The following is a 27,811-nucleotide window of genomic DNA, read 5'->3' on the forward strand; positions in this document are numbered from 1 at the left end:
AAGAGCTGTCACACTGACTCATTAAATGCTCCAATACCACCTTCTTCCTCAGTTGTGATTAAGAGTGCTATTCTTTCACCATTTCTCACAAAGTTTTGAGATACTTCAATATTTTAGCAACATAGAAATGATTGGAAAGTCCCTCTATGGACACTTCAGCAACCCTCCTGAGGGAAGAGAAAAGCTCTTCTATGGGAAAAGCAAGACGCCCCATGTAAACACAATTTCCCATCCTACAATCTGTCCTTCAAAAGATACCATTTCCTTTATGTAATTTGCCAAAGTTACTGTCATGAAGGAGCCCACAATCAACCATGCTTATTTCGGCATCTATGAAATCTAAAGGATTCCCATATTTGAATTATTTTTCTTTTCTCTGGTCTTCTACTAACATTGGGTTTGCTTTTCTTTTTCCACCTTAGAAATACTGGTTTTTTTTTTCTTCTTTGCTAGTATACAATAAAGGAACATATATTTCTATGCATAGTGCAAAGTTTCAAACATTAGATATTTATCATTCAATTTGTAATTTGGGAATAAGGCAAGAATGTGCCATCTCACTTACTCTATTTACTTACTATGTCTGGAAAATCCTAGAATGTCCACTAAAGAGGGGGGGGGGGGAAAGATAGTGTGAGGTGGGTTGTTTTTTTTTTTAATGTAGAATTGAAGGCATTTGTCAAATACAAATATCCATTATATCCTGACTAAATCTAGTTCAGAGCCCTATGACTTTCATAGTATTCCTGAGGATGTAATCCCAAGGAAGGATTAACACTGTAATTAAACACCACTCACCTTTCTAAAGGCTCAGACATGCAGACTCACATATTCTGCCAAGAAACTGTTGCCAACCTGCTTGTTATTTGTACAGATACTATCTATTTGGGTGCGTTTTTCCCCCAGTGAGTAGCAATCCACAGTGTAAAGAATATTTATTACCTCAGGGTCCTTCTGATGTAAGCAAACTTTTAAAGATGTCAATTGATGTGCCTCATTTATTAATATTTCTCCAACTACCAGGCACAGTTCCTGAAATATGATGAATTCCATAATTATTTAAAAAAATAATTAGTGGATACATGAGCATCTTTCCCTTTTCACTAGATTGAAATGATTTCTAGGGCAGCTGGTCTGCACAGCAGTAAAGCTTGTAGAGAGAGAAAATATTTCCCCAAATAACAATACTACCTAACATGGTTATTTATATGTACCTTGAATACGGCTCCTAGTTTCCAGTAACGTTTTTAAACTAACAAACCTCATATTACAGTTGGCAATTACATAGAGTAAAATGTTTTAATCATAAATAAATGCACATATAAATTAATTAATTCATAATAAAGTCGGTGTTCACATCAATTACTATTTAAAATATTAGCAAAACAGGTCATTGTTTGCATAGCTTAAAAGGTTAGCATAATTTGAGTGGTTTTAAAGAATGAGTCAAAAGTAGCAATTTGCCACCACTACTGAAAAACCTAGGAAGTAGCCTTGCTGGTGACGCAGACTTAGTGAGATAACGCTTCCTAAGAAGTAGGACCACTCCCGAGTTGAGATGTGCCAGGATCCAGAAACCTAGATCGCCACCAAGAAATGATGCCCACAGTATTTCTTACAATGCTGTAGGAGGGACTAAGCACATTTCTTTTTTCTTTTCTTCTATTCTTCTGACCTTCTTTTGTGTTAGATTGCAAAAAGTTCAATGTTTAGGGGGAGGGGCACTAAAATTGTGAGCCTTAGATGTGCTTTATTTTGACTTAGTTTTATTTCTCCCTTTTTTCTATACATACAACCTTAAGAGTGGGCAATATGCTTAGTCAAAATCATATGACAGTGACAATAATACATATTTCTGTGTGTACATAGTTTCAAGTTATATTTATTTTTAACCTATGAATGGTTCTACACTGTTAATCTTTCTAATATGTTTGTCAGTGTTATGTTTTGTGAGCAATAGGGAAGAGAGTATATGTTTTCCATTCATGATCATACAATAGCTTGAAAGTCTTTTCTTTTACAAATGTAAAATCAAAATTATTTTGAAATTTTTTGATTCTCTGACTCATCTTTAAATAACCATTAATTAATTAATTAATTAATAACCATTCTATGTTTTCAAGTAGGTGAAAAAATATTCTCTAAATATATATCATGAGGGGAACAATGAAGTTATAAACTGTGTATCACTTTTATATTTTGTTTGTAAAACTCTTTACAAAATAGAGGAACTAGTTATTGTCTGAAAATTCTTCCCAGAGAGTTCCTATTCACTCAAATTTTTATTGCTCAACTTTTTTTGATGTTTAACTATGTTTTGTCTTATTCCTTATTCATTGAGACAGAGTCTTGTTAGGTGAAAAAAGCTGACTTTTTATTCTCTTCTGCTTTCCAGTTGTTAGGTTATAAGTGTCACTATCTCTGTTCAGTATCTGACTGACTTTTCTAATACTTATTAATTTGGTGGATGGAATTATATCATTGTGTTTTTTTATTTGGGCTATGCATCCAATTATTATTTATATTTGTATTTCTCTGTCACTAATTTTCTGTTTCTACCAGTTACTCTTATGTTTAAAGAAATCTTTAAAATTCTTGAATATGTTTGTATTCTTGGTTGATATTTTAAATGTGTAATTTCAAGATTTTCTTAGTATATTTTAAATTGCTTTCCTCTGCTTCTTAAATGCTACAAGCCAATGTCACTCTTTTAGTATAGCATTTTTCTTAATTATCTTATTTATTTGGCCCCTTATTCAATATGGGCTTGTTCTTCCTATGTGGGTATATAGTTCTTCATTTATTATTTATTAGTCTTGCTTATTAATGTCAACTATAAGATCATAAATATGTCCTTCTATAAATTTTCTGGTAGTTTATAGTTTTTCTTATCTCTTTATGCTATGAGTACTCTCTAGGTAGATCTCATGAACACTACATGCATCATGCAAAATAAATGGCAATTCTAAAGTGATCATTGAACATCACTCTTGTGGGTTAGGTTACGTATAGTTGAAACTGTAATAAATTATGGAAATTTATCTTACAGATAACAAAAATAAACATATTTTGCATTAGATATATCCTCTCTCTGGCATTGTCTTTCAGATCCTGTATACTGAAAAACAAATAAAAATAAAGGTTTGTGCAAGTATATATTCCCCACGTTATAAAGTACCATCTTATAAAATTAGCTCATCTCACCTAGATTTATAATTTCAAGGCAACACACATAAAATGTAGTAAAGTATTGCTCATTAGTGAAAAAATTAGAATTTATACAAGACAAAAAATATTGCATATGTCCTTATACTCAGTACATATACATTTTAAAGATATTTACTTTGCCTAATCATATGAACATTTCAACTCCCATACAACTGAAGAAAAGAAATCAGAAAATTCTATCTGAATGAAAATTAACTATACTTGTACATTTACCAAAATGCATTCATTCATAATATATTAATATTGGTTTGAACAACATAAAATATATTGATAATATTTTACCTAATTCTGTTAATATTATGGTGAAGTATGAGGGTTCTTTTTATTAAAGATGAAGACATTAATTTTCAGAGGGTAACATTTTATTATTAGTCTTCCTTAGTATTATCAAAAGGGGCAAAATAACAGACTAATTAAAATGGAATGAACACATTATTTCTAAAATTTCAGCATTCCCTAATGCTTACCTTGCTCAGTCTTGCTATTTTATTCATTCATGGGGGCAAGAATCCTGAGTCTTCTCTCTGGACTGTGAATATCGATAAATAACTTAGCATTCTGTAGCCAAATCTTTGTGTATAACCTTGTGATCTATTCCCATAATATGGATTTTTTTCAATCACTCACTGTGGTAATGATTTTCTTAGTATTTGTTGTGTGCCATTGCTGCTATTATGTATTTATTATTTTCTGGTATACAATTTATTGGTTAAATTTTAATGTCTCCTCCACATACAATCTTATTTGGAGAAATACAAAGCTCAGTTCTGAAGGACCAGAGTTATGCTGTAAGGAAGGGACAGAGAAAGGAAAGATGACAGAGAAGAAAGAGGAAGGAGGTGGAGAAGAACAATGGGAGGAGGAGGGGGAGGGGAGAGAGAAGAAGCAAGGGAGGTAGGGTAGAGGGAAAGGGGGCGGTTTGTTTTCAAAATAATTACTTACTTATTGTCAAAGTGATGTATAGAGGGGTTACAGTTTCATACATAAGGCAGTGGGCACATTTCTTGTACAATTTGTTACCTCCTCCCTCATTTCCCCTTTGCTCTCTTCCCCCCATGAGTTGCTCAGTTGGTTTACACCAAATGGTTTTGTAAGTATTGCTTTTTGAATGGTTTGTCTTTTTATCCTTTGTCTCTCAATTTTAATATTCCCTTTCCCTCCTGTAGTTCTAATACCAGTATATACAGTATCCAGGGTACTGAAGCTTGGGTGTAGCTACCACATCTTTCTGTTAAAGGTAACCATCATTTAGAGACAAATTACAGCTCTGGCAGCAGCAAGACTTTGACAAAGTTGTTATACCTAGTCTTTCAATATTCAGTACTGATATTTAATCATGAAAAACAGATGAATTATTCCTAGTTGCTTTCAATAAGTATGATGATATGAATTGTTGTGCCTATATGTTACTTTTAAAAGAAGAAATGTGATAGGATACTGTACTTTGAAATCCTGATCAACAGTATCTCATAAAATTGTCCATTGGAAAAGCCTCAAATAATTCTTCCCAAGTGCACTTACTTTAATGTTTCTTGTAGGAAATAAAACTGTTATCCTTTCAGTCTGTACAAAACTTCACAGTATTTTATTGAAAGTAATCCTATGATCTACTGGTGTATGGCTTAAAAGTCATTTTATTCTTGCCTTTCTGAAGTTGGCTCCCATAATATAAGAATTAAGAAAAGTGCTAATCAATGACCTGATTTATAGTGTCTCATAAAAAGCAGGATGTATCATGATCCAATTTTCAGAGGAAACACAGTTATATTGAAAAGAAAAGTGACACTCAGTAAATTTACATAATTGAATACAGAAACCAAAAGCAATGAACACATTAAAAAATACACATGAGAGAAGGAGCTGGGAGAGTGGTGCTTATCTATAAGCTCAACTTCTCAGGAGGCTGAAGCAGGTGGATCACAAGGTACTTGGCAACTTAATAATACTCAATTCCAACAAATTTAAATATGGCTAAACTTTAAAATAGACCAGCAGCATAGACTAGTGGTAGAATGCTTTCACAAATTTGTGAAGATATGTATGTCCGATATACATATATACATATATGTATGTGTATAGAGAATGTGTACATATGTAGATGTAAGTATACACACACACACATACACACACACACACACACACACAGTAACTTTTCTTTCTATTGTTGTGTTTTATGCCAGTCCTGGGGCTTGAACTTAGGGCCTGAGCACTGTTTTTGCTCAAGCTAGTACTCTACTACTCGAGCCACAGTGCTACTTCTGGCTTTTTCTATATATGTGGTGCTGAGGAATCAAACCCAGGGCTTCATATAAACAAGGCAAGCACTTTACCACTAGGCCATATTCCCAGCCCCCATACTAAACTTTTCTATCTAAAGGCATAATATGATTGGGAAATGAAAGCAATGTTTCTTCTGGTAGGTATATGTCAGGTATAGTTAAGAGATACCAAGAAATCTTAAATAAGTGAAAGAAAATGTGTATAGTAGGAAGAGAATTCAAGACATGAAAAGGTAAAGAAGATGATCACACAAACCTAACTAAATATCATTAGTATTTTGCTCTTATGCTGGCTGATTGAGACAGAAAGTTTTCAGAAGAGATAAATAAACTTACCCTACCTCCATATTACTGTGACTGCTATGCTGAGTTGCATGGTTGATAATAGTGGTAGCAGGAAAGTCAGTTACAGGGCTATTTCAATAACCCAGCTGACAGAGAAAGAGGGGAGGCAGGGGGGCACCTTTGACTTTGACCAGAGTGGTAACTACATAGCTTCCAATTCCACCATTTTCAGACCTTACATAACAACAAATCACCAGCCTCAGTCACACAGTTACAGCTTTCCTTTTTTCATACACAGCTTCTGGCTAATTCACTAGAGGAGATGCTTTTCTTCTTCTTGATATGGTTAAAGTCTGCCTGATATGTTTAAAGCAGTATTCTCTGGTGATTGTGCTGGCTGGAATGAATGTGACTGGATCAAGTCTTCATGGAACAAAGTAGTGACTTTACAGCAGCTGAGGTTGCCGTGTTCCTTGCGGCTGAGATGCAGTTTCCACAAGGAATCCACAAAGTGTTCACAACAGTCTAGACAACAGATTGCACAGTCACCCAAGAAGAGGCCACTCAATTAACACCTCTGTAGTAAGGCAGGAGGCAAGAGGATGAGTGACAGTTGTCAATCAGTCAGTTTGCAGGGCCTCCAACTCCTGAGCTTATCTAAAGTAAAGGTAAACTTTAAAGGTGCTTATAACAAAGACACCACTAACACTGAAAATCTCTGTGGTACTTAACTCCTAACCAACACCTTCAGAACTAACACCTTCAGAAAGAGTTGGATTCCTCTGATTTGTTTGAAAGCCATCAACCTCAATGAGACAAAGGTTACAGATATTCAAAGATATGAAAGGGAATCAGAAGAGAAAATATAAGGAGCCAATAAGAATAGAAAAAACTAGATAGATTGAATCATTAGAGATGGAGAACAATGAATATCAGTTTGTTCATCAATTAATCAACAATGATTAAAATCCATAGTACTAATAAACTGACATTGAAATAGAATGGAAACCCCTTTGTACACTATTTAAATAATAAAAAATTATGAATCATAGGAATAATAATAGGATACATAGAACTAAGACAAGAAATAGTTAAGGTAGAATTTTTTTTTTCCAGGCAGGAAAGAAAGTTTATTACTGAACTGCTGGCCTGTGGCCATGATGATCCATGGCCCAAGAGAAGGGAGAGAGAGAGAGAGACCCCCCCCCAGCCCTGTCTTATATCAAGGGCAGGGGCAAGGGGTGTGGCCAGGTAGATTAGGATGTGATTCAGGGAAAGGGGAGGTAACTGCCTCCAGGTCTGCAGGTTACCCAGGTAACTGGGTGGAGACTTAATGAGGTGGGGGCATCTACATGGAGCCTCAGGGAGAGGACCTAACATTCCAGCCTTTTAATAGTTATGAAAAAGGGCGAAGACTCTCTCTGGCTGCTTCCTGCTGGCAAGGGGCATTGTCATTAGGGGTAAAAGGCAGAATAAGAAGATTTAATCTGGGCTGGGGATATAGCCTAGTGGCAAGAGTGCCTGCCTCAGATACACGAGGCCCTAGGTTCGATTCCCCAGCACCACATATACCGAAAACGGCCAGAAGCGGTGCTGTGGCTCAAGTGGCAGAGTGCTAGCCTTGAGCGGGAAGAAGCCAGGGACAGTGCTCAGGCCCTGAGTCCAAGGCCCAGGACTGGCCAAAAAAAAAAAAAGAAGATTTAATCTCCATGGAACTTTGAGATGAGTGGAATTGGATGGAAGAAGTGAGTGGAAATAACGTATTGAAAGGAATAACTCAATTATGTTAGCTCAGTTCTCAGATATATCCCTAATTGCTATGTCATTCTGATCAAAGTAATTGAAGCACTAATTTAACAGACATTATAGTGACCAAGGCAAGGTTTAATAATATTCAGTTTAATAATATTCAGCAAACTCTATTGTTGACATTATATTTAAAGTTCTAGGTGAATTTCCTTTGGTGTACACCACATGGCTACTGTATATGATTTTGGTACACTGTGTATTGTATATATGCCTACCTGATCTAGGGAAAGAAAAATGAGAGTGTAAGATATCACAAGAAATGTACTCACTGTCCTATTATGTAACTGTACCCTTTTTGCACAACACCTTGTCAACAAAATTTAGTTAATAAAAAATATATAAATAATAATAATATTCAGTTTGAGTAGCTTACACATGAAAGATTGATCACTGGAGAAGGTGGTGCTGCAAGTCAAGGGAGCAAGAAGGTGACAAGCAATTGTGTCAAGAATAGGTTGGAGAGAGTGAATATGTCACTATAAATTAATGGATAATACAACCGTTAGAGGTACAGAATGAAAACATGATTCAAACCTGGAAGCATAGAAAGGAGAGAGGGTAAGTATCATGAAAACACTACTGAAGATTGAAGAGAAATTTCTAGAAACCCTTCAAGACTGTTGTACGAGTGGTGTAAGACAATAGTGTCTAAGCCATATTTTACTTTTATCTTTTTAGATAGTTAAGTGAAATTCTATAGGCAACTTGCAGAGACAGAGCTCTAGATTCAGAAACTGAAATACAAAGTCAGAGCCAAGAACAGGATAAGTATGCATACATGAGGCCCTGGGTTCGATTCCTCAGTACCACATAAACAGAAAAGGCCAGAAGTGATACTGTGGCTCAAGTGGTAGACTGCAAACATTGAGCAAAAATAGCTCAAGGGCAGTGCCCAGGCCCTGAGTTCAAGCCCCAGGACTGGCAAAAAAAAAAAAAAAAAAAAGAAAAGAAAAGAAGAATAAGGAAAATACAATAGTTAAGCTAAAGACATCATAAACATTTTGATATATTATACTTCAAATTTCCCCCAATAAAGAATTGTTAACTTTACTGTTTTTCTAACACTACTCAAGATTTATAAAACCAAAGTTGCATCTATCTACTACTTTGCTGGTCTTAAACTTAGGTCATAATAATTAAAGCCAACACTGATCATGAAGTTAAAAAGTTCATGTATTTAAAAATTTAACCCACAGCGCCCACTAACAAGTTGTCTATAGGTACTATCTCTTTTGCTTTTAAATGCTTCATGTGATTAAGTAGGTCATGTGCTATCCAGTTCCACTAAGATCTAACAAGCTATCATTTGCCAAATGGAAAAGCACTTAGAGCAAATGATTCATGATTGTAATGGGAAGTGAGTGGTTGGGAATTCTCATAGCCATTACGGTCTTTATGAATGCTTAAACAAATGAACCATCCAAAGTGTTTTTCTCTTTTCTATATGATTTCTCACTTTAATTTTTAAAACAAAATATAGGTTCCAGAAGAGAATACTTTCTTTCTCATATACTTATAGGATAATCTATGTAGTCTCAGTTTTCCCAAATTTTATTCATAGTACTTTAAATAGTATACTTTTATATATAACCATACACATCTTACAACCTTACAGTTGTAGAGAATGGCAATCATTAAATAATAAATATACATGGAAAAATATAAAGTAAATCAATACATATTCATAATAAAAATACTCAGGACAGTAGAAAAGAAACTTTATGAACAGGTTAAAAACATCTATAAAAACATGAAATTAATACCATATTGCTGAGAAGCTTGATCTTTTCCTAGTAAGATAAGAAGCAATGGGCTAGGAGTCTGATTCAACGGTAAAGAGTTTACTTTCCATGCACAAAACCCTGAACTAAATCCTACAAATGTGCAAACACATGTATGTGCACCACGCACACAGGCACGTGCACACGCACGCACGTTCACACACACACACACACACACACACACACACACACACTGTACTGCTATGCCCTGTAATTTAGGGGGAGAAGATTATTAGTTCAAGGATAGTCTGACCTATACAAGACCCTATTGCAAAAAGACAAAAAATGAAAATTTAAAACAGGCAAAGGTTCATTCTGTAAACAATCATGGTCAGTAGCATATTGAAATACCTAGCTAATCAAATAGAACAACAAGAAGAAATTAAATGTATATAAAAAGTAAAGGAAAAATAAAACTTTTTGTCTACAGTGACAGTACAGTGACAGCCAGAGCGGACTGGAACTAAAGCAGGCTAAGGGAAAGCAAGGACGAAGGGGCCATCTTTGAAAAGGGCAAAGAGCAACTGAACAGTGAGAGCCAGCTCTGCCCAGGAGAAGGTTTCCTGGCCAAGGTGAGGTGATCTTTCCCCAGGGCTGCAGCTCACAGCCTCAGGTAAACTCAGACAGAAATGCCCAGCCTGCCCTGCCTTGTCCCCACAGACGCTTGGGCTGTCGACTCCCAAATCAAACTGAAGCAGCCACGAGCAGCTACTGGTGGCACCAAACACATGGACAGGAGAGGCAATGGTTCAAAGTCTCCATTACAGAGGGCACTCTACTCCTACCAGCAAACTGAAGTGAATCACACAGCCTGCTTGGCCCTGGAGAAGGTCTCCACACCCAGGCGGGAGGCACTTCCCCAGGGCAAGCGGCTTTCAGCCAGGTAAACCAAGCCAGAGGGACCCTGCCGTTCTGATTCCTCAGCATAGTCAGAGACAGGCATTAAAAGCAGCAGAGCCACAGCAGACAGGAAGAGCCACAGTTTCTGAGACTGTTCACGTTGACCATCGCAAGGAAACCAGAGGCTGGAAAGAGCCTACCCAAACAAGGATATCTCCTTTTTGATTCATATGTTTGTCTGTTTTTATTGTTTCTTATCCATTTTTTAATTTTTATTATTTTTGTTGTTGTTTTTTTTGTTTTATTTTTGTTTGTTTTTCTGTATTTTTTCTTTGTTCCTCTTTTCATATTTTTTTTTCTTTAAAATTACTTTTCTTTGACTAATACCTTTGCTCTTTTCTGTTGACTGAGCAAAGAAACCTCAGAACTAAACAACTGCATAGACCTACTGGACTTAACCATTATCTACAGAATATTCTATCCAGAAGCACGAGAATATACATTCTTTTCAGCAGCACATAGAACTTTCTCCAAAATAGATCACATCTTAGGGCACAAAGAAAATTTGTACAAATTCAGAAGTATCAAAATCATTCCTTGTGTTCTCTCAGACCACAATGGAATAAAATTAGAGCTCAACTCAAGCAGCCACAACAGAAACAGTTTGCTACCAAACACATTCTATGATGTTAGTATAACCATTATCCCAAAACCAGGCAAGGACACATCAAGGAAAGAGAACTATAGACCGATTTCCATGATGAACATAGATGCAAAAGTTCTTAACAAAATTCTAGCCAATAGACTTCAACAGGTCATCAAAAAAATCATACACTATGACCAAACTGGATTCATTCCCGGTATGTAGAGTTGGTTCAATATATGCAAATCAATCAATATAATCCACCACATCAACTGAAGCAAGACCAAGAATCACATGATTATTTAGCTAGATGCAGAAAAAAAAATTTTGATAAAATCCCACACTATTTATGATAAAAGCTTTCGAGAAATAGTATGGAGGTTCCTCAAAAATCTCAGCATAGACATACCCTATGACCCAGCCATACCAATCCTAGGCATCTATCCTGAACAACAGGTCTCAGAATATCATAGAGACATCTACATATCCATGTTTATCACTGCACAATTCACAATAGTCAAAATATGGAAACAACCCAGATGCCCCACTACAGATGAATGGATTCAAAAAATGTGGTATATATGCACTATGGAAAACTACATAGCAATTAGCAATGATAAAATATTGGTATTCACAGGGAAATGGTTAGAACTTGAACAAATAATGTTGAGCAAGACAAGCCTAGAACACAGAGAACAAAGGGGTATGGTCTCCATGATATATGACTGCTGGGGGGAGGACGGGACAGTAGAGACCAGGTCTGCAAAACAACAAACTTCTTTTCAAATGGTATTTCCACATGTTTGAGTCAGCGACTTTACATTATGTATCTAAAACCAAACAAAAAAAATCATACACTATGACCAAATTGGATTTATTCCCCATATGCAGAGCTGGTTCATTATACACAAGTCAATCAATATAATCCACCACATCAACCAAAGCAAGGTCAAGAATCACATGATTATTTCGCTAGATGCAGAAAATGTGTTTGATAAAATCCAGCACACATTCATGATAAACGCTTTCAAGAAACTAGGATTCCAGGGAACATTCTTGAATATAATTAAGGCTGTCTACGACAAACCCACAGTGAACATTACTCTTAATGGGGAAAAGTTAAAGCCATTTCTTCTAAAATCAGAAGCAAGACAAGGTTGTCCACTCTCTCCTCTCCTCTTCAACATAGTACTAGAATTCCTAGTCAGAGCAATAAGGCAAGAGGAAGACATAAAAGGGGATCCAAATAGGAAAAGATGCAGATGACATGATCATGTATCTAAAGAACTCTATAGACTCTACTCCCAAGTTACTTGAGCTGGTCCAAACTTTGTAAAAGTAGCAGAATATAAAACAAACGCTCAAAAATCAATGGCTTTTCTATGTGCCAATGACCGAAGACCGAGGCTCGAAGAATTACAATACCAAACTTCAAGTGGTATTACAAAGCTATAGTAATAAAAACAGCTTGGTATTGGCACAAGAACAGACCTGAGGACCATTGGAACAGAACTGAAGACCCAGAAATGAACCCGCAGAACTATGCCTACTTAATCTTTGATAAAAGAGCTAAAAAAATAAAATAGGATGGAAGAAAGATAGCCTCTTTAACAAATGGTGCTGGCAAAACTGGTTCAACACCCACAACAGATTAAAACTAGATCCTTACATATCACCCTGCACCAAAGTCAATTCCAAATGGATCAAAGACCTCAAAGTAAAATCAGATACCCTGAAAACACTACAAGAAGGAGTAGGAGAAACACTTGGGCTCATTGGCACAGAACAAAACTTCCTTAATAAAGGCGCAGAAATGCAACAAATCAAAGAAAGGTGGGACAAGTGAGACTGCATCAAACTTCAGGGCTTCTGCAGGGAAGGACATACATAGCTTGCAAGATAAACAGAAAGCCCACAGATTAGGAGAAGATCTTTACTGGCCATTCAACAGACAAAGGCCTTATATCTAATATATATGCAGAACTAAAAAAAACTAAATTCCTCCTAAACAAATACTCAAAGAAGCAACAGTCCCCTCAACAAATGGGCTGAAGACCTAGAAAGAGACTTCTCTGAAGAAGAAATGAGAATGGCCAAGAGACACATGAAGAAGTGCTCTACATCACTGGCCATAAAAGAAATGCCTATCAAAAAAACATTGAGATTCTACCTCATCCCAGTAAGAATGTCCATTATCAGGTGTTGGGGCCTCTGAGGACCCCTTCCCCCTTGTCTCCCAGGGAAATGCCTGAACCTCGATTCTATGGAAGAAGCTCCGCCCTACCCCTCATACCGGCAGAAGGAGTAAGGCATGTCCTTACCTGACTGCTCTAAGCTGAAGTGGGATGCCGAAATCCCTTCCTTGGCCCCCCATAATGTGTCAGGAGCCACAGGACAAAGATACTGGGGAGACGGTTGGATGGTTGAACGGGTCTCAAAGGATTTAATTGGGAGGGGGGTTATATAGCGGTAATAGTGGGAATGGGAAGGACTTGGGCCATTGGCTAAGCCAGGCTGCCCATCAGGTGATGCCATGAAACTTCCTTTGTGGGCTGGACAACCCTATCATGGTGGCATGCACGTGTTCGCCCCCCAGGGGCGGGGGTCTTCTTTTCCGGTTGAGGCTGGAAGGTGGGAGGGGCTCCCTCCCACACTGCCCCAGGGCTGGGGGAGGGCAGCGTCTCGCTCTTGGCACCCTTTCCTCACCAAGGCCAAAACTGAGTCCCCAACAATCAGGAAAACTAACCATAACAAATGCTGGAGGGCATGTGGCCAAAAGGGAACCCTACTACATTGTTGGTGGGAATGTAAACTCTGGAAAGCAGTATGGAGGTTCCTCAAAAGGTTAAACATAGAGCTCCCCTATGACCCAGCAGTCCCACTCTTGGGCATCTACCCAAAGGATTACAAGCAAGACCACACTAAAGCCACCAGCACAACAATGTTCATCGCAGCAAAATTTGTCATTGCTAAAATATGGAGCTAACCCAGATGCCCCTCAGTAGATGAGTGTAACAGGAAAATGTGGTACATAATACACAAAAGAATTTATTTCTCTATCAGAAAGAATGACGTTGCCCCATTTGTAAGGAAATGGAAGGACTTGCAAAAAAATATACTAAGTGATGTGAGCCAGACCCAAAGAAACATGGACTCTATGGTTTCCCTCATAGGGAATAATTAGTACAGGTTTAGGCCAGTCATAGCAGAAGATTACAAGAGCCCAATAGCTATGCCCTTATGAACACATACGATGATGCTAAATGAAATGAACTCCAAGTTCTGGAAATGAGTATTATTTCACTGTTGTAATAATTTTCAAAATGGCAAATGAAACTGTAGCTGTTTTGTTGTTGTTGTTGTTGTCCCTCTGTATCCCCTTCTTTTGGTTGTGCCTGCACTATCACTGTAACTCATCTGAGTACCCTCAATACTGTATACACTTATATTAGAACTAAGGAAGGGAAAAGGGATATGTAAATGGAAAGACAAAGGATAAAAAGACAAATGACTCCAAAAGCAATACTTACAAAACCATTTGGTGTAAACCAACTGAAAACTCATGGTGAAGAGAGGGAAAGGGGAGGAGGGAGAGGACAAATGAGGGAGGAGGTAACAAGTTATGCAAGAAATGTACCCACTGCCTTATATGAAAATGTAACCCCTCTGTACACCACTTTGACAATAAATAAATATATTCTTTTAAATCCTAGACTAATCAACACAATATTGAAGAGAAAAAAATTAAGTACTGATACTACCCAACTTAAAGATTTACTATAGACCTGTAGTCCACAGGAGTTGTACTGATGAAAGAATAGACAAGTGGAACAACATAAAGATCCGTAAAATGACACAATTGGGTGTACTTAACTCATATTTGTCAAACTAATAAAGATAATTCAATGTGGAAAAATATTCTTTCCATTAAAAGATACTCAAACAACTATATGAAATAAATAAATAGAGCTTACCTCCTTTACAGAAGTTGATGTGAATAGAAGAGAGAAGGGAAGCAGAGAGGATGAAAGAGGGTGAAAATGGACAAATACTTAGGGACAGTGTAAATATGCAATAATGAAGCTTGTTGAGACTTGTTCTGGAAGTGAGATAAGTGATACAGGAGAGTGATGGAAGGATGACTCTGATCAACTACACTGCATATATATGGACATATCAAAAAGGAAATGCTGTATAACTAGCTATTGCTAATAAAATGTGGGAATGATTGACTCATGTGTCTCATATATATAGCATGCCAAACTAAACTATAAAATAAAGGAAGTCTAAATAATCATGGGTTTGGTAGTGACTTTTGTGGTACAACCTGAAAGGCATGATCCATTAAGGAAATACTTTGAAAACCAGACTTTATTAAAATGTGCATTCTCAAAATGTGTATTCTTATTCAGAATGCCTGTGGTTGATTTTACTCGCTGTTTCTTGGACATTTCAGTCTTAAATGTGGAGAGCTGGCCCGGAGGGGGGGGGGGCGGAGGGGTGCTCAACAATTTCTACTCTGCAAAGTAAATGAAAAAGCTCAATGAAATGCTCAGGGGTTTTGTCACCATCATCTATCCATATACTAATCAGATTTGTGAAATGAAAGTCCTCCATAGTCTAATGAAAATAATATGCTACACATTCCATTGAACTCTCTCTCACCAGACACAAAAACTATCCCTTTTAGACCCCAGCACTGTGGCACTTCCTATGAGGCCCCTGCAGTGAGCTGACTCCCAACCTGCCCCTGTTTCTCACTTGAGGTTATGTGAGTGAGAGTAGCAAGAGAAAAGTTTCACCCACACTTTCCTTATTCTATCAATACAAATCCATTTTAGTTATTATAGAGCATAAATCTCGCAAAAGTGACATACTACATATTTTGAGCTTTTAAATTTGTGATGAATAGCTTTAAGTAGCTTACCATACTAGAAATCTGTAACATCTGGTAATATATTTTTAATAATGAAAATATACTGCTTCTGGGACTATAAGATACATTTTATTACCATGAAGGCCTAGATCTATCAGCGATTATCACAAAAATACACAACTTCACAATCATACATTTTACATATATTTCACTCTGTGATTTATGATAAATACATGGCAGATAAGCTGTTCTGTAAAGTATCCACTAAAGGAAGAATAAAGGCAATTCAGCAATATATAAGGCACATATTTCTGTGGTATTAATGCCATTGGCGGAAAAATGAATTTGTGCCTGTAAATTAGAAGTTTGTTAGTGACCATATTTAATCACTTTTGGAATTACCCATTAATGAGCCTTGTATAAACCTTCTCAGAACAATTACTTTGAAGCTATTATGCTGAATTAGGAAGGAGCCAAGTAGAGCAGAGTCAATTGGTTTCTGCCCTGGGTCCTTCACAGCTTTCAGCAATTGATTACCAACTTACCTGGAACAGACTTCACTGGAGAAATTACTTAGAAGTCATGTGGCTTAAAGACAACATCAAGTCATCACTGCACTTACTTTTGCTTTTATACATGGAAGATATCTAGGAAGCTCATAACTAAAATTCTTTTAATTTCTAAGAAAAAATAAACAGTATAAAATTTATGTCAGATCAACTCAGTCCAGGAGCGTTTCTTTTAAGATGTTAATTTACAAGAATGTATTGCACCCTTCCACTGCTGAGGATGGGGCTTTTGAAATCATTGAGACTCATGTGACACAATAGTCAAAAGCTGGTGCAAGCATCTTAAAAATAATGTAAAGCAAGCTGGTACCATTCCATTTTCTACCATTGCTCCTGGGCAGGACGCATTCAGAGCTCAAGCCTTGTACCGTGGCATGTTCCTCCTCTCCTTGTTTGCTCCCTGCCTGCCCAGGCTCCTTCTGCTGAATCCTTCCCAGACACATCCTGAGTAACTCATAGCAGATGGTAATGCAACTTAGTGTCCACTCCTGTGCCTGTCATGGCGTTCCTACCGCCACTAATTTTACCACACTATATCATTTTTAAAAGACAATTATGTTGTGTGAACAAATTCTTTCACAAAAATGTTTTGTAAGAATCTACTTATTTGATATGAAAAAGCACATTGTAATGATGGAAAACAGACCAGTGGTTGTCAAGAGTTAGGGGTGTGACGGTTATAAGTGTAAAGAGTAACAGAAGGCAGCCTATGATCTTTTTTTAAATGAATTTCTTATGAATTTATAATAACTTAAATATAAAGAGTTTCTTTTAAGGAGTCAGGCCCCAGTGATTCATGCCTGTAACCATAGATACTCAGCAGGCTAGGATCTGAAGGATCAGGTAGAAAAGTTTATGGGACTCTAACTTGAAAATGACCAATAAAAATCAGGGCTGAAGGCATGCCTTTGGTGGCAGAGAGCCCTCAGAGCAAGCAAATTGGAAAGGAAGCAATGTCTTGAGTCCAAACCTCTAGCAGTGATAGAAAATATCTTAAAGGATATGCTAAAATTAGTAGCATCAGTGAGTATGCAAGATTGAAATGACTTGTTAAATATTCATTTTCTTTCATTGATAGTGAGAAAATATGCTGAAATGGCAGAGGACTCATTTTATCTTTTTAATGGTGGCCTTACTAAAGCAAAGAAATGCATTCATATGCACTGGTGTGTCCTGTTTATAACTTCCATGTACTAGGTAGCAAAGTTTGCACCTAGTGTGACCATTGTTTCTGGGAGCCCCAGCTGGGCAGAAGGTGGTCCCAGATATTTACCACCACAGGAGACAATTTCACATGATTCAGATAGTTTGACAACCACTGGGACAAGGAAACTGTCCAGCTGAGGCTACACAATGGCATTTAAGTATTTACTGTATAATAGCTGGTAATAAAGCCCATGTTAGCTAGGCACAATTTGTTATTCTTCTCTCATTCAATGCAGTATGATTAGCTTATTAGTAGTGTATGCTTAGCCAGAAATTTTACAGCTGTAATAGCTACAAAGATTTATAATATATAAAATAGTATACTATGAATCCTTATGATTGCATTTTCCTATATATAAAGAAAAGGCTTAGAAACTCAAGAGAGTTGCCTCTAACTAAAACAGGAAGGAGATTTGAATATGGAACAAACAATAAAGTGATGACCATATAGACTTCTCCCATGGATGATGCTAGGCTTCCCATGGCTGGTTCTTGATCATTCTCACTCACAAGTACAATGGGGCAGGACACTGATTTAAGAGCCCAGAATTCAGTTTCATCGCCATCTTTGGGCAAATGTACAAGTCTGTTTCTTTGATCTCTTTGAGAAATTTCCTTTACAAAGATTTAGCAACACATTTTCTCTAGTATTATTGACAAAGTAGCAGGATGATTATTGAGGGAATAAATAAATGAGTTTTTTCACAAGGTTTCAGTAAGCATTTATTTTACTATAACAGGGTGAAAGTAGAGAGAAATCAAAACAAAGACAGAGAGAGAGAGAGAGAGAGAGAGAGAGAGAGAGAGAGAGAGAGAGAAACATATCCACCTTTCCACCCCTGTTCTAATGTTCTTGTGGTGACTTAATTCTTAGGAGCCAGAGTACTTGCCTGGATTGCACAGTCCAGGAGACCATTCCCAGCACCATAAATAAATAAATAATTGATATTTTAATACTTGACCATAACTTCCCCGATTGAATATGACAAAATTGGTACTATCTATCATTCAAAGGATTCAGGGAAATAAAGAGTCGGTCCAATTTTTATTTTGTGTTAGAAATAAAGTTTAGAATCTACATGATGGCATTTGTCACGAATAATGTTCCCATTTGTTTAAACCTTCCAATGGAATCTATACCTATAAAACAAATTACATTTTGAATTGGAAAGAATATCTCATTGTAAAAAGTCATTCCAGTTGTCACAAGAACAAAATAATCAATTTCTTTTCTTAAATAAAAGAAAGCATAAGTTAATAAATGAGGAAGGACCTTATGCATTGATCTTTCTTATACCACCATTGGCCTATATTTCACTTCCTTTTGCTTGGAGCCTTCTTGTTTGCTTGTGTCAATCTCCATCTAAATTACCCCTCTTAATTTTTCCTATACCCTTAACTAATAACTTGCAGTAGGGTGAGGGTTGTGGGCTTCTTCTCCAATTTTCAGTTGTGTTTCTTGCAAGTGAGAGAAATTTTATGTATCTTTCCACATTTTATTAGTAACAATCAGTTATACAAAGGAGTTTCATCCAATCTCAACAAAACTTACTGTTCCATTCCACGTATGTACATACAATTTTTGCTCATATTTACCCTCCTTCATTCTCTCTATTCACTTTCCCTTCTATCAGTGGTTCTCATATCCTGAACAGGACCAATTTTTCTTTCTGTTATTCATTTTTCTAAGCACATATTAATTGTTCAAAGGGGTTTTGATTGGATCATTTTTTCTCCATCCTACATTCTCTCCACAGGTTACATTACCTGCCACCAAATATTGAATGACCTCTCTATGGAGCAGTCTCTAAATGTATGTCTTTCAGTCTAATCTTCTTTACAGTCTTCAAACTCATCTACCTTTCCATTGTATATGCTGGAAATATGGCCATACTGTATATTTGGTGCTTTAACATCTGTTAGTTTCTTAGCAAGGAAGAATGCCCCTCCTAGGGTTAGCCAGTTTCTGGATGTGATAACACAACCCACTTTAAAAAATTCTGTTTTATTTTATTTTACTTTAGCAAATTTTACAGTAATTATAGAAAGGATGAGGATTTATTTTTACAACTCCAAGTAACTCATTTGGGAGCTTGTCTTTGTTATTGTAGACCATATAATCCTGGGTGCCTACCCCGGCCACTTCCTGTTCTAATTCTCTGAGTCTCTTTTCCTCTGTAATGATCACTCCGTGGCCAAACCTAAGAATACATTGAAATTATTCAAACTGCAACATCTGCACCTGTTTATTCTGCCTTGTTCAGAGCCCCTGATATCTCCAACTGTGACAAGAAAGGTGTTCCATGTTTCCTGTTCCTAGATATTTGCCAGTATCATGAACATCGTGTGTGTGTGTGTGTGTGTGTGTGTCTGTCTGTCTGTCTGTCTGTACCTTCATCTCTACTTCTACCACATTTTTCTAAACCACTAAACATCCATAACTTTGGTTTATATCATTTTAGTATCCATCTAACTTTCATACCTATTAATGTTCTAATCATCATGTAGGAGCTACCTTACATGTAAACAGCTGGTATCTAAACATCTTTCCTTCACACTTACCTTGAACTTTGTTCTAAAGTCTTCAATGTTCATTACAAAGGTTTCAATGTCATGGTTTCTCTTCACATTTCTGGTCTTATCTTGGCACCCCTCTTTCCCTTGGTCACTGTGTCTTTGATTGAAAGGATTCTAGGCCTTTTATGTACTCAATACACTCTGGGTCAGTCTCCTAAATAGATGCCTACTTACATTTCAGACTTTAGCTGAATGGCAGTTTCTTAAGGAAACCTTGCTAGCTTCCCTCTTGTCTCTCTAACACTCTATATCCTTTCCAAAGAAATGCATCCATATTCATACAGATTTATTCTGTTTCCTTCAACTAGACAATCTCTGTGCTAAATGGCAACCAGAGCCATGTATGTCTATGTTCTAAACATACCTGGTGTAGATGCCAATATGACTATGTAACAAATGTGTTAATAAATAATATTTAAGGCCTTCCTGCCTTTGTAACATATAGGGCATGGACTGAGTTGGGTACTTTTTAGTTTGTTAGAGTGGGAAGTCTAAAAACAAAATTATTTATTGCTTCTGGCAAGGGAGACATTACAAAGAAATAAACCATATTTTGATATGCAGGGTTTTCTTTTGGTGAAGTATAGAACACCTACAACCTTATTAAACATAGGTGATTGATATATTTAAAGCAAAAGTAGCACCTGGAAGTTTGTAAAAAAATAAATAAATAAATAAATAAAAACCTGCTGAGTCATGACCTACATTTTAACAAGACCCCAAGTATTTTAAGGTCTGACCCCTTGCATCTTCATATTTATCCATTAGTAATTTAATAAAATTGTTTATCTTGTTAATAGGCTGAACATAGTAGAACATATCACCAACATAGAATAAACCAAACAACCAGCCTTGATTTCTATCATCTTACATAGAGATTCTTTATGAGAAAATACACAGGCTAAATCTAAACACTCCTTTGATCAGAACAATTTTATTGGACTAAGAAAGCAAACAAACAAAAACCTTCAAAGTCAAATCAATAGAGAAAGCAGATGGCAAACAGCCTCCCACTTTAAAACTCAGTCTGTGAAGCCATTGTGCATGCCGATGTATGGTACAAGCAATAAGCTTGTAGCTGCTCCTTTGGCATACACCTGAAACAGACATTTCTGTAAACAGTTTCACTTTGATGACTGAGGTATTGTGTACAACTGTAGTTATCAAGAGTGATTTGTAATTATTTTGGCTTCCTTCTGGTAAATTACTAGAGAAAAGTCTAATTTACCATATGGTTTGCTGATACACTAATAGTCACAAGCCATCTTTAGGTGCAGTTAATCTGCAGTCAGGTGCTCTGTTTGCTCAAGCATATTAGAGCAACCACTGATGAATACAAGAGAGGAGACTGGTTAATTTTATTATCCACTAAGAATTCTACTGTGAATAATTTTATTTGCTTTGCAGGAGCATTCATCCCTCATTATGTAACAAAGAGAATATTTTTTCTTATTTTATCTTATTTATCTTTAAGTGGCTGTACAAAGAACTTTGCTAAATGTACTTTAAATGCAAACTCTCATCAAAATAAACACAAACATTGATAATGTGATACTGAAAAAAAGGAGCAAAACTTTCTTCCAAGTTTGTAATTAGGATTCTTTTTTCCTACCATGTTTTCACTGCTGCTTTTTATTTAGTGTTGTAGTATTTCCTGTCACTTTTCCCCAGAAAGACATCAATCCTCTCCCATAGGTTTTGGAAGCTAAACCAGTATGACAATAAGACTCAGACATGTTTCTAATAGGCATTTAGAAGTCCTGTGACAGAATTCTTTTTCCATTCATCAAGAACAATATACAGGCCTGTTGATCACTGTCACCACTTAGAGAGGAGCTAGCAATGAATGTGCTCTGGATTCCTCTCACACACCTAGAGACACATTTTGTGGAGCCACAAACATTCAATAAGAGCAAAAGCTGGGTAGAGGGTGTTTTCCTACCTTGCCTTGTTCAACTATAATATTCATTTCTCCAATTGCTCTCCCTTTCCTGTAATAGCCTTTGATTGTTTTCCCCCCTTTTCTCCAAAGGGTAATATAGACAACTCAAATTGAATTTAAGGTTCTGTTTTGTGTCCATAGGACTATTTGAACAGGGCCTCATGCTTGCTACACAGGTGCTCTACCACTTGAGCCATGCCCCCCACAATGGTCTCCCTCTAGTTATGATTAACATAGGGTCTCCAGCTGGGCATCCAGTGGCTAATGCCTGTAATCTTAGCTGCTCAGGAGGCTGAGATCTGAGGATCTCAGTTCAAAGCCAACCTGGGACGGGAAAGTCTGTGAGACTCTTATTAACCACCAGAAAAACAGAAGTGGTGCTATGGCTTAAGTGGTAGAGCGCTATCCTTGAACTGAAGAGCTCAGGGACAGTGCCCAGGCCCAGATTTGAAGCCTCACCACCAAAGGGGGGAGGGGTGGAGATAGGGTCTTGCTCTCTGGCCAGGATAAGCCTAGACATTCATTCTCTTACTTTCACCTCCCACGTAGCTGGGGCACATACCAGTATGCCCAGTTGTTGTTGTTGTTGTTGTTTGTTTGTTTGTTTGTTTTTAATGAGTTGGGTGAGTCTTAACTTTTCATTGGTTTGGTCTCACACCACAATCCTTCCAGTGTCTTTCTCTGAAGTAGGTAAGATTACAGGTGTGAGCCACATGGCCTAGAATAGAAAGCATTCAAAATGCATGTTCTGGGACTGGGGATATGGTCTAGTGGCAAGAGTGTTTGCCTCGTATACATGAAGCCCTGGGCTCAATTCTCCAGCACCACATATACAGAAAACAGCCTGAAGTGGCTCTGTGGCTCAAGTGGCAGAGTACTAGCCTTGAGCAAAATAAAAAGAAGCCAGGAACAGTGCTCAGGCCCTGAGTTCAAGGCCCAGGACTGGCAAAAAAAAAAAAAAGAATCTGCAAAAAAAAAAATGCATGTTCTGATCCTTTAGAAATATTTTGACTTTGAAAGTTACAAGCATTTTCTCCATAGTTTTACTATGAATTGTTTGTAAGGAAAAGGATTGCTAATTTGGGGAAACATATACAGCTTTCCTGTTGTCAAATGTATAAATGTGTATTCCCTATTATGCTATTATAATAATTCACTGAAAAAATATTCCTGGCATTTGGAAAGAATTCTGGAGCTTCACGGTAAAGAATGGGAATGATTTCAAAACATGCAAACCAATTTCCTTGCCATATACCTTATCTGTGCTTATGCATAGATATAAGCAATATGTAATATGTGTGCTACATTAATAGCCAAAATATAATATAGGATACAGTCCTGGACGAGCACATGCTTTGAAGTCACACAGGAATGAAATGAGTTTTATGCACTTCTCACCACCTTGTGCAGACAGGTTAATCTCTAGATACCTCATTTCCCTCTGTGCTATGGGGATTACATCCCCATTACCAAATTTCTATCAAAATTGAATGAGAAAAAAGAATCTATGAAACTGTCAGTTCACTGCTTGCTTGGTAAAATAAATACTCAATAAAATGTAACTATTGTTTAGATATACTTTAAACAAAAATGACCTTACATATCATCTCAAGACAGCTCCGCGGCTCTATGCGTCCTTGTTGAACATGGGATTACAATAATGGCTCATTTGATGAAAAAGTTCCTTTTGGAAACAACAGACTCACCCACAGGTACAATACTGAAGCTTTGTGATGTACACAGTATTGTTTCCTACTCCAGTTCAATGATTATAAAAACAGCTAACAAGTTTCACTGGGCTCTTGAGAAGCATATCCTAAAGAACAATAAGAATTCTGAGCTTTCAAGTTTTTGTAAGATTTTTCTACAAAAATAAGGTTGTTACAATAGTAGCAATCAGAGGGGGGAGCTAAAATGATAGGTTTACACTTGTTACTTAGAAACTATAGTCTACTTCCATTATTGTCTTGTATTCATTACATTCCCCTCAGTAGTTTGATACTAATATTCTCTTCAAAAACAATATATAATGACAGCAAAGAAAGAACTTTTTTTTTTTTTTTTTGGCCAGTCCTGGGGCTTGGACTCAGGGCCTGAGCACTGTCCCTGGCTTCTTCCCGCTCAAGGCTAGCACTCTGCCACTTGAGCCACAGCACCGCTTCTGGCCGTTTTCTGTATATGTGGTGCTGGGGAATCGAACCTAGGGCCTCGTGTATCCGAGGCAGGCACTCTTGCCACTAGGCTATATCCCCAGCCCAAGAAAGAACTTTTAAATAAGCAATTATGATAAGAAATTAGAACCACGTCTATTCCTGATAGAGCTTTTTTTAAATTTTTTTATCTCAGGCCCTTGTGCTTGCTCCAGTTGTTAGTTCTGCTGTTGCTCAAACATTTGGGCCGTGCCTGCAGCCCAGCTTTTAGCTGCTTAGTTTTCAGATAGAATCTTTTTTTTTTTTTTCTTTTTTGACAGTCCTGGGCCTTGGACTCGGGGCCTGAGCACTGTCCCTGGCTTCTTTTTGATCAAGGCTAGGACTCTGCCACTTGAGCCACAGAGCCACTTCTGGCTTTTCTATATATGTGGTGCTGAGGAATTGAACCCAGGGCTTCATGTATACAGGGCAAGCACTCTTGCCACTAGGCAATATCCCCAGCCCCTTCAGATAGAATCTTAAAGACTTTTCTTTCCAGGCTGGCTGAAAACCCTAATCCTCTAGGCCTTAATCTCCTAACTAGGTAAGATTACAAACATGAGCCACAAGAATTTAGCTGGTTTTAAATGTTCATATAATATAACAATATTTTGTTCCTCATCTCAAAAATAAAAGAGAATACAGATTAAGTGATTATAAATAATATAGGTGATATTTTTCTAATTCTTGTTGCATATTGCTGTGGTTACTCAAAAACTGTATGAACATTAAATATTAATGCTCAACACACGCAAAAATATCATACAAGCTTGCCTTAAGAATCAATTGCTTTTATTTCCAGTAGTTGAAGGTTGGTTGGTGGAAGAAGTGGATCCTCTAATGGAAGCAAATGGAGGCTACTAAACCCTCCTGGAAATAATTAGTGGTGAAGATCGGGGACTAAATCTACCATATTTGCCTTTTCTTTCTTTCACCATCAGAATGACTGAATTTCACTAAATGAGCTTAAAGCTCATTTATTTTAAACCACTTTCTTTAATAATATAATCTATTATGGTGAAGAACACAATAATGATTGGCGATCAAAACAGTTTCATGAAGTATCTGAACAGAATCTTATAGAACCATGCTGCGATTGTTTTCCAGTGGCTAATGAAGAGTACAACAGATGACAGCAGGGAAATGTAAGGGTACCTCACTCAAAAATAATGTCGATTTCAAATGAATGCACCTTCATTCAACTTAACATGTTAAATGTTGTGATTCAAATTATTTTTATATTAATATGTAAAGAATTCTATTTGGAGGTGTTTATATTTGGTCATCTTGTGTTCCAGGATATTTTTCTGGCTTTTCTTTTGGTTGGCTGTGTTGTTTTCTTTTGTGTTCTAAGCCAAGTTGAATAGCTGTCCCTAAGGAGGAGATATTAACATCTCTCTTCAGTGCCTGGGAGGATGGGGAAGGCACATGACTGAAGGGCTAGTTTTGTGGGCGTAGTGTTTCCAATGGCAGTGGCAAGCATTTGTAGATTAGAAATGGTTCAAATCCATCAGACTTGAAACTTCTTCACTGGGTGAGCTGAATACTTTAACTTGGCTCAAGCTCCATAAATGTTAGTTATTATAAGGATTAATTTTTTAAAAACCCTCCCATCTTTCTGTTTTCATATCTAAAAGAAACTGTAAGGTATGTAGTAAGCTGAGAGTCTTTGTTGGCTTTCTTTAGATATGTTTAATAATGATATACTTATAGGTATTTGGTTCATCCTGCATTTTGCATCCTTGAAAATTTGATTTTTTGTTTTTTCTTCCTCACTTTCTGACTGTTTTTTTTTTGGGGGGGGGGCTACTGGGGATATCTTCTTTTTATTTGTTGTTATTTTCAGTGCTGGGGATCAGACTTAGAGCTTTGAGCAAGCATGAGCTGGACAAACAGTTTGATTACTGAGCAGATGACTCTAGGAGACTCATACAAACCAATTCACATGAAAATGAGCTATAACTACGTTTCCTAAGTTATTATCTTACACTGATAAATATATCTGCCAAGAAGACAGGAAGTAATGATAGTCATTTTCTGGACACAACATTTCTTCCTTCTAGAAGTCACATGAAGGCAAATTACAATCAGAATATTGCTTTGATGATTGTATAACCACATCAAGAAACGTGCTCTGAATGGTTTATGAGTTTAATGGCATGACCATATAACTGAACATGGCAATCTACACAGTTTACGTCGTCTTTGTTACTGAGAGAGGTTTTATCACTGTCAGTCTCCCATCTTCTGGAGAAACCAGTTTATCTGACTGCTACTCTGCCCACTGCCATTCTGCGCAGTCATTCCTTAATTTTAGTTCTTCCTCTTGCTGTGCTTAGAGTCTCAGTCTGTTTATAAGTTACTTTCATGATATTTCATAACTTTTCATTACTGTTTACATAACTTTAGAGTGAGGTATTCTTCCATTTCCCTGCTGTCAAATTTCTGCAAGACAATCCTTTACATCCACCACGTACTTGCTGAAAAGATGGTAAAAATCATCACCATCTTCTTAAACAGTGTTGTCTGCAGAAATGATTAAATGATGACTTTTGAGCCAAATATGGTGGTTTACATCTTAAAATCTCAGGAGGTATAAGTAGTATGATCCTAGTCTGAAATAGCCCATTCAAAAATATAGGACTCTATCTTTATTTTTTTAGGCTTTTTTAAAAAGTAATTACTTATTTATTGTCAAAGTGATGTACAGAGAGGTTACAGTTTCATACATAAGGCCATGGGTACATTTCTTGTACTATTTTTTACCTCCTCCCTCATTCCCGCCTCTCCTTTTCCATCCCCCCCCCCATGAGTTGTTCAGTTGGTTTACACAAAATGGTTTTGCAAGTATTGCTTTTGGAGTCTTTTGTCTTTTTATCCTTTGTCTCTCGATTTTGATATTCCCTTTCACTTCCCTATTTCGAATACCAGTATATACAGTATCCAGTGTACACATATGAGATACAGTGATAGCTGATAGCACAGGCACAACCACAGGGAGGGGATACAAGAGGATCATCATCAAAAGAAGCTACGATTTCACATGGCATGTTGAAAGTAGTTACAACAGTGATATATAACACCTGTTTCCATAACGTGGAGTTCATTTCACTTAGCATCATCTTATGTGTTCATAAGGGTATAGCTATTGGGCTTTTGTGATCCTCTGCTGTGACTAGCCTAAACCTTTGCTAATTATTCCTATGAGGGAAACCATAAAGTCCATGTTTCAGTCCATGTTTCTTTGCGTCTGGCTTACTTCACTTAGTATAATTCCAAGTCCTTCCATTTCCTTACTAATGGGGCAATGTCATTCTTTCCGATAGAGGCATAAAATTCCATTGTGTATATGTACCAAATTTTCCTGATTCATTCATCTACTGAGGGGCATCTGGGTTGCTTCCATATTTTACTTATGACAAATTGTGCTGCGATGAACATTGTTGTGCTGGTGGCTTTAGTGTGTTCTTGTTTGTAGTCTTTTTTTTTTTTTTTTTTTTTGCCAGTCCGGGGGCTTGGACTCAGGGCCTGAGCACTGCCCTGGCTTCTTTTTGCTCAAGGCTAGCACTCTGCCACTTGAGCCACAG

The sequence above is a fragment of the Perognathus longimembris genome, chromosome 2 (assembly GCF_023159225.1).
Source record: "Perognathus longimembris pacificus isolate PPM17 chromosome 2, ASM2315922v1, whole genome shotgun sequence".
NCBI lineage: Eukaryota > Metazoa > Chordata > Mammalia > Rodentia > Heteromyidae > Perognathus > Perognathus longimembris.